At 37.4% G+C, this 8,782-nt stretch overlaps 1 long non-coding RNA gene across 1 annotated transcript in view; it reads right to left on the reverse strand.

Moving 5' to 3' along the window:
* Positions 1–1,123: 1,123 nt before the first annotated feature.
* LOC115577013 (uncharacterized) overlaps positions 1,124–8,782 on the reverse strand; it is a 16,572-nt gene continuing 8,913 nt past the window's right edge. The window contains exons 2-3 of the long non-coding RNA XR_003982997.1: positions 5,825–5,840; positions 1,124–1,138 (exon numbers count right to left, since the gene is read on the reverse strand). This is a non-coding gene — a long non-coding RNA (uncharacterized LOC115577013). The remainder of the gene's footprint in view (positions 1,139–5,824; positions 5,841–8,782) is intronic.

Consider the following 8,782-nt stretch of genomic DNA (forward strand, 5'->3'; position numbering starts at 1 on the left):
GGTCAACAGGGAGCATTCACAACCGCAAGTTCTTCAGAACTTGCCTTTTCTAGTTATTATTATATCTTCCGGGTCAGAAATTTCAGACCTTAACTCCTTCCACATTTTTCAACGGATTCACTCCATTCAAACACAGAATATTCATCTCAATTGGGAATCAACCGCGTCTATTTTTCTAATTGATATCATTCATAATTTCAGAAATATTAGACGTTTTTCCGCCTTTTTTTCCCATTCAAGCAGATGACGGAATCTTCAAAAATCTTCAATTTTCACACTTTTTCATGCATTTTCAAAGCTAATCTAATCATTCATACGTCCACATTAAAACTCCATTCAAACTGTTAAACGTTCACAAAGATTAGGACTTTCTCCCCTGAATTCATCTTTGTCACAGCATTCATACTTTTTGCACAGTCGCACTTCAAACATTGGAAACTTTTCAGCCACTTTGAGATTTTTGCATTGGTGTGTATGGGGTGGAATGCTCACAGCCAGAGTGCAGGGGCCAACTGACAGAGTGAGCAGGAGCTGCGATTTATTCAGAAAATCTTGTCTTCAACTCGCCACCATTTCCACAATGTTCACTCCAGCAGAAAAATAAAAACACCAGATTGTAGGTACACTCGTGCTGGTGCCTACAGTCGATCTCTGGAGGCAATCGGACAAAAACTTTTGGCTCAGTGGGCATTTCACTGACAGGAACACCGACCAACTGCCGCATAGAGTCCCATTAAAATGAGAGGAAAAATTATCTAGATTCAGACAAACACATTCACTTTTCTAAACTGCTCAACAAGACACATTTCTGACCACAGACACACAAAAAATTCACAGAATGCTCAAGAAACTCTCATAGTTTTGACCATATCATCATTTTAGTGATAGCAGTTACTGTTTTGCAGAGAGAAGTATGATAATGTGAGGTGAGCCTCAGCTGAAATCACTGTTAAATCAGCTCTCACAGTCCGTTACCAGGACCAACCTGGTTACCATCACCGTGGCAACCCAGATCAACTGGGCCAATACAGGGAGACAGATTTATCAATGAGTCAGTTTGATAGACACACACACACACACACAAATGCAGTCAGATATGCATGTTTCAGCATGCACACATGTACACACACACACACACCTACACACACATATAAAGCCATGCTTTAACACACACTCACATGCACACAAACACACAGGCACACACACACACACACACACACATATAAAGCCATGCTTAAGCACACACACACATATAAAGCTAATCACACACTCACAGGCACACAAACACGCACACACATAGTATATTTCCCAACATTTAAACTATATTTAATGATTATCTTTTTAAATTCATTCAAGCCAGGAACTCCATTCAAATAATTAAATGTCTTAATCATCGATATATTGAGATTTATTGAATTTCTCAGTCAGATTCAGAGTATTTGATACATTCTCGACGTAACATCTCTTCATACTCCATCTGCTGCTTTTTAACACAAATTTAAGCTAGCATTGCAGTCTGTCTCAAACCTTATATTCTATTCTTAATGCTTCATTCTCACCAAACTATTAGGAAGCTTCATTGTCTTCAGATGAGACTTTAGATTAATTAAAGCAACCACTTCAGTTTGGCCTTAGTTTTTCAACCAATTCTACATTATTTTCAACCCAGGAACTGTGTTTTAATTTATTTAAATATTCCCAATCATCGACACATCGAGATTTATTGAGTTTCTCAGTCTGATTCAGAGTCTTTGACTCATTCATACTGTAACATCTCTTCAAACTCTACATATTTTAATGCTTCATTCTCACCCAACTATTGCAAAGTTCATTCTCTTCAGACGAGACTTCAGATGAATTAAAGCTACCAATTCAGTTTGGCTTTAGTTTTTTAACAAATTCTACATTCTTTCACAGTTTTCAGATATTGGGGACAATATTCAAAGTTTTCACAGCCAGCAATCCGCATTTGGCTTCAGCTGGTCAACAGGGAGCATTCACAACCGCAAGTTCTTCAGAACTTGCCTTTTCTAGTTAGTGTGAATGCTGCAAGCATTCACACTATTGTTCTTCTGGAATTTATTATCAGCATTCACACTATTGTTCTTCTGGAATTTATTATTAGTGTGAATGCTGCAAGCATTCACACTATTGTTCTTCTGGAATTTATTATTATTATTAGTGTGAATGCTGCAAGCATTCACACTATTGTTCTTCTGGAATTTATTATTATTATTATTATTATTATTCTTCCGTACGTTTTTTGGCACCTATCTCCTCCTACAAATCTTGACCGATTCAAACCATTCAAATATCAAAATGTTCAGCTTGTTTAGGACATGATCGGGTCTATTTTTCTCATTTCTACCTTTTATACTTTTGGAAATATTCAGCTTTTTCTGCAAAATTTTGCCCATTCACTCTTATGGGGATTTTTTCAAATTTCATTCTGCTATAACTTCAGCATACGTTCAGCTATTCAAACCATTCAAACATTCAAATGTTCAGCTCGTTCAGCTCTTTCAACCTTATGCTTTTCAACTTTTCAACTTTTCAACTTTTTCAATAATTCAGCTTTTTCCAAAAAAAATTTAACATTGCAGCAGATGGGAAAAGCTTCAAATCCTCTTCAAAACTCATCGACTTTCAGCCTCATCTTCTCCCTCATACATTGAGCGAGAGACACCATTCGAACTTTAAAACGGTCTCAAGTCCTTGAACTATTGGCGATGTATTCAGTTTTTAAAACTTTAGTACGGTTTTGAAAATATCGCAGTTTTAGTTTCAAGGATTTTGAGCCCGTCTTCTGATTTTATAATGGGTGTGTATTGCGTCGGTTAGAGTGGGTGACATCATCGCCAGTGTGGAGAGCCTTTCGAAGAATGGGAGCCAAAACTGTCTTCAGCTTGATTTTGATCCCACATCTTTTACCTGACATACACAATATATGGATAGAAATGTAGGAAAACTTGTTGGGTGTCAGCTGGTTGCCTCATTTCAGATGTGGGACTTGCAGTTTTGGATTTAGAAGCCCGGGAGCGACACGAACCCAAAACCTTGGTCCATAAGCCGCAATGTTAATTTTGAGCCCAGATTTCTGGCCGAGAGCAGACATTACCTGATTTGTCTCTCGCTGATGTGCCCTCATTTCTCACTCGACCGAAATGAAAATAACATCAACGTGTTCAGCAAGGTCTCCTGTCACTCAACATACACAAATTTCGGCAATTACCATTACGGTTTTTTCAGAAATCGTAGGAGTTTGGGAGAGGTTCTCCCAGTCATTTCTTATGGGGACACTTTGATCTGTGTCTCTGTACTTCTCCACGTGTCTATCTGAAGAATGCGTGTTTAGTGCTGGAGCCAGAGTGTGTGACATCATTGCTACATTGTAGAGCAGCTGGAAAATCTGGAGAAAGAATTCTCTTCAGCTGGATATGGATTCCACATCTTTCACTTGACATAGGCAATATATACATAGAAATCTAGAAAATCTTGTTGGCTTGCTCCATGGTTGCTCCTTTTCCAGCGTATGTGCGGCCATTTTGAGCTCTTCCAGCAGTCTTGCTCTACATCTTTTTACCTTTTCATCCTTTGTTCACCTATTTGAGCTCTTTCGCCCTTTGACTTTTATACATTTTCATCCTTTTTTCACCTTTTTAACCTGTTCAAGCCCTCTTACTCTACAGCTGTTCATATGTTTTCACCATTTTAACCTCTTCCAGCCCTCTTTCTTTACAGCTGTTCACGTTTTCACCTTTTTAACCTCTTCCATCCCTTCTTACTCTACAACTTTTCACATGTTTTCACCATTTTTAACTCTTCCAGCCCTCTTTCTCCACAGCTTTTCATATTTTTTCACCTTAATAACCTCTTCCAGCCCTCTTACTCTACTACTTGTCATCCTTTTTAGTCTTTTTTCAACTCTTTAACCTCTTCCAGCCCTCTTACTCTACAGCTTTTCATATGTTTGTTCACCTATTTAACCTCCTCCAGCCCTCTTACTCTACTGCTTATCATCCTTTTATAGCCTTTTTTTTTTAACATTTTAACCTCTTCCAGCCCTCTTTCTCTACAGCTTTTCACATATTTTCACCTTTTTAACCTCTTCCAGACCTTCTTACTCTACAACTTTTCATATTTTTTCACCTTCATAACCTCTTCCATCCCTTCTTACTCTACAACTTTTCATATTTTTTCACCATTTAAACCTCTTCCAGCCCTCTTACTGAACAGGTTTTCATCATTTTCTCACCTTTTGAAGCTGTTTCAGCCTTTAACTTTTCACCTTTTAGCCTTTTTTCAACATTTTAACCTGTTCCAGCCCTCTTACTCTACAACTGTTCATATTTTTTTCACCTTTTTAACCTCTTCCAGCCCTCATACTCTACAACTTTTCACATGTTTTCACATCTTTAACTTTTTCCAGCCCTCTTACTCTACTGCTTGTCATCCTTTTTAGGCTTTTTTGACCGTTTTAACCTCTTCCAGCCCTCTTACCCTACAACCTATCATCCCTTTCATTCATTTTTCACCTATTTAAGCTCTTTCATCCTATAACTTTTCACCTTTTTAGCCTTCTTTCACCATTTTAACATCTTCCTGCCCTCTTGATCTACAGCTTTTCGCCTTTCTTTCAACATTCTTATAGTTTTATGCATTTTCGGCAGGTCGTTCAGCAGATTTCGCTTCAGCCTGCAGCATTCACACTGTATTTTCGCAGGAAATACAAATTTTTCTAGTTATTATTATTATTATATCTTCCGGGTCAGAAATTTCAGACCTTAACTCCTTCCACATTTTTCAACGGATTCACTCCATTCAAACACAGAATATTCATCTCAATTGGGAATCAACCGCGTCTATTTTTCTAATCGATATCATTCATAATTTCAGAAATATTAGACGTTTTTCGGCCTTTTTTTCCCATTCAAGCAGATGACGGAATCTTCAAAAATCTTCAATTTTCACACTTTTTCATGCATTTTCAAAGCTAATCTAATCATTCATACGTCCACATTAAAACTCCATTCAAACTGTTAAACGTTCACAAAGATTAGGACTTTCCCCCCCTGAATTCAGCTTTGTCACAGCATTCATACTTTTTGCACAGTCGCACTTCAAACATTGGAAACTTTTCAGCCACTTTGAGATTTTTGCATTGGTGTGTATGGGGTGGAATGCTCACAGCCAGAGTGCAGGGGCCAACTGACAGAGTGAGCAGGAGCTGCGATTTATTCAGAAAATCTTGTCTTCAACTCGCCACCATTTCCACAATGTTCACTCCAGCAGAAAAATAAAAACACCAGATTGTAGGTACACTCGTGCTGGTGCCTACAGTCGATCTCTGGAGGCAATCGGACAAAAACTTTTGGCTCAGTGGGCATTTCACTGACAGGAACACCGACCAACTGCCGCATAGAGTCCCATTAAAATGAGAGGAAAAATTATCTAGATTCAGACAAACACATTCACTTTTCTAAACTGCTCAACAAGACACATTTCTGACCACAGACACACAAAAAATTCACAGAATGCTCAAGAAACTCTCATAGTTTTGACCATATCATCATTTTAGTGATAGCAGTTACTGTTTTGCAGAGAGAAGTATGATAATGTGAGGTGAGCCTCAGCTGAAATCACTGTTAAATCAGCTCTCACAGTCCGTTACCAGGACCAACCTGGTTACCATCACCGTGGCAACCCAGATCAACTGGGCCAATACAGGGAGACAGATTTATCAATGAGTCAGTTTGATAGACACACACACACACAAACACACAAATGCAGTCAGATATGCATGTTTCAGCATGCACACATGTACACACACACACACACACCTACACACACATATAAAGCCATGCTTTAACACACACTCACATGCACACAAACACACAGGCACACACACACACACACATATAAAGCCATGCTTAAGCACACACACACATATAAAGCTAATCACACACTCACAGGCACACAAACACGCACACACATAGTATATTTCCCAACATTTAAACTATATTTAATGATTATCTTTTTTTTTATTCATTCAAGCCAGGAACTCCATTCAAATAATTAAATGTCTTAATCATCGATATATTGAGATTTATTGAATTTCTCAGTCAGATTCAGAGTATTTGATACATTCTCGACGTAACATCTCTTCATACTCCATCTGCTGCTTTTTAACACAAATTTAAGCTAGCATTGCAGTCTGTCTCAAACCTTATATTCTATTCTTAATGCTTCATTCTCACCAAACTATTAGGAAGCTTCATTGTCTTCAGATGAGACTTTAGATGAATTAAAGCAACCACTTCAGTTTGGCCTTAGTTTTTCAACCAATTCTACATTATTTTCAACCCAGGAACTGTGTTTTAATTTATTTAAATATTCCCAATCATCGACACATCGAGATTTATTGAGTTTCTCAGTCTGATTCAGAGTCTTTGACTCATTCATACTGTAACATCACTTCAAACACTACATATTTTAATGCTTCATTCTCACCCAACTATTGCAAAGTTCATTCTCTTCAGACGAGACTTCAGATGAATTAAAGCTACCAATTCAGTTTGGCTTTAGTTTTTTAACAAATTCTACATTCTTTCACAGTTTTAAGATATTGGGGACAATATTCAAAGTTTTCACAGCCAGCAATCCGCATTTGGCTTTCTGCTCCTTTCATCCTTTTCTCACCTATTTGAGCTCATGCACCCTTAAACTTCTTTACCTTTTCATCCTTCTTTCACCTTTTTAACCTCTTCCAGCCCTCTTACTCTACATATTTTCATATTCTTTTCACCTTTTTAACCTCTTCCAACCCTCTTACTCTACATCTCTTTACCTGTTCATCCTTTTCTCACCTATTTGAGCTCTTACACCCTTGAACTTTTTCACCTTTTCATCCTTTTTTCACCTTTTTAACCTCTTCCAGCCCTCTTAATCTACAGATTTTAATATTCTTGTCACCTTTTTAACCTCTTCCAACCCTCTTACTCTACATCTTTTTACCTGTTCATCCTTTTCTCACCTATTTGAGCTCTTACACCCTTAAACCTTTTCACCTTTTCATTCTTTTTTCACCTGTTTAACCTCTTCAAGCCCTCTTACTCTACATCTTTTTACCTTACATCCTTTTCTCACCTATTTGAGCTCTTTCACCCTTAAACTTTTTTTACCTTTTCATCCTTTTCTCACCTTTTTGACCTCTTCCAGCCCTCTTAATCTACAGATTTTCATATTCTTTTTACCTTTTTAACCTCTTCCAACCCTCTTACTCTACATCTTTTTACCTTTTCATCCTTTTTTCACCTTTTTAACCTCTTCCAGCCCTCTTACTCTACAGCTTTTATCCTTTATTCACCTTTTTGACCTCTTCCAGCCCTCTTACTTTACAGCTTTTCACATGTTTTCACCTTTGTAACGTCTTCCAGCCCTCTTACTCTACAGCTTTTCATCCTTTTTCACATTTTTAAACTTTTTTGGTCCTCATCAGACTTTAACTTTTCACCTTTTTGCCTTCTTTCACCTTTTTAAGCTCTTTCAGCCCTGTTACTCTACAGCTTTTTAGCCTTTTTAGATATTCACGTTTCTGCCTTTTCAACTCCTTCAAACATACAACTTCATGTTCAGCTAGAGAAACTGTTCAGCTATCAAAATGTTCAACTTTGTTAGCCCATTCAACCTATTACTTTTAAGCCTTTCTGCCTTTTCAGCTTCTGAAAAATTCTGCTTTTTCTGCAAATTCCCGACCATTCAACCATATAGTTTTATGCATTTTTGGCAGTACGTTCAGCAGATTTCGCTTCAGTCTTCAGCATTCACACTGTATTTTCGTAGGAAATGCAAATGTTTCTAGTTAGTGTGAATGCTGCAAGCATTCACACTATTGTTCTTCTGGAATTTATTAGTGTGAATGCTGCAAGCATTCACACTATTGTTCTTCTGGAATTTATTATTAGTGTGAATGCTGCAAGCATTCACACTATTGTTCTTCTGGAATTTATTAGTGTGAATGCTGCAAGCATTCACACTATTGTTCTTCTGGAATTTATTATTATTATTATTCTTCTTCCGTACGTTTTTTGGCACCTATCTCCTCCTACAAATCTTGACCGATTCAAACCATTCAAATATCAAAATGTTCAGCCTTTTTAGGACATGATCGGGTCTATTTTTCTTGTTTCAATCTTTTATACTTTTGGAAATATTAAGCTTTTAATGCAAAATTTTCCCCATTCATTCTTATGGGGATTTTTTCAAATTTCATTCTGCTATAACTTCAGCATACGTTCAGCTATTCAAACCATTCAAACATTCAAATGTTCAGCTTTTTCAACCCTTTCAACCCTATGCTTTTCAACTTTTCAACTTTTCAACTTTTTCAGCTATTCAGCTTTTTCCAAAAAAAAATTAACATTGCAGCAGATGGGAAAAGCTTCAAATCCTCTTCAAAACTCATCGACTTTCAACCTCTTCTTGTTACTCATACGTTGAGCGAGAGACACCATTCAAACTTTAAATGAATCACAAAACCTTGAACTATTGACCTTGTATTCAGTTTTTAAAAATCTTGTACGGTTTTGAAATGGTCGCAGTTTTAGTTTTAAGGATTTTAAGCCCGTCTTCTGAGTTTATAATGGGTGTGTATTGCGTGAGCTAGAGTGCGTGACATCATCAACTGCCGCACCCCAGAGTGAGGAGCAGCTCCGAAAACGGGATTTTTTTTTTGCTTCAGCTTGATTTGGATCCCACATCTTGTACTTGACATAGACAATAT

The sequence above is a fragment of the Sparus aurata genome, chromosome 3 (assembly GCF_900880675.1).
Source record: "Sparus aurata chromosome 3, fSpaAur1.1, whole genome shotgun sequence".
Taxonomy (NCBI): Eukaryota; Metazoa; Chordata; class Actinopteri; order Spariformes; family Sparidae; genus Sparus; species Sparus aurata.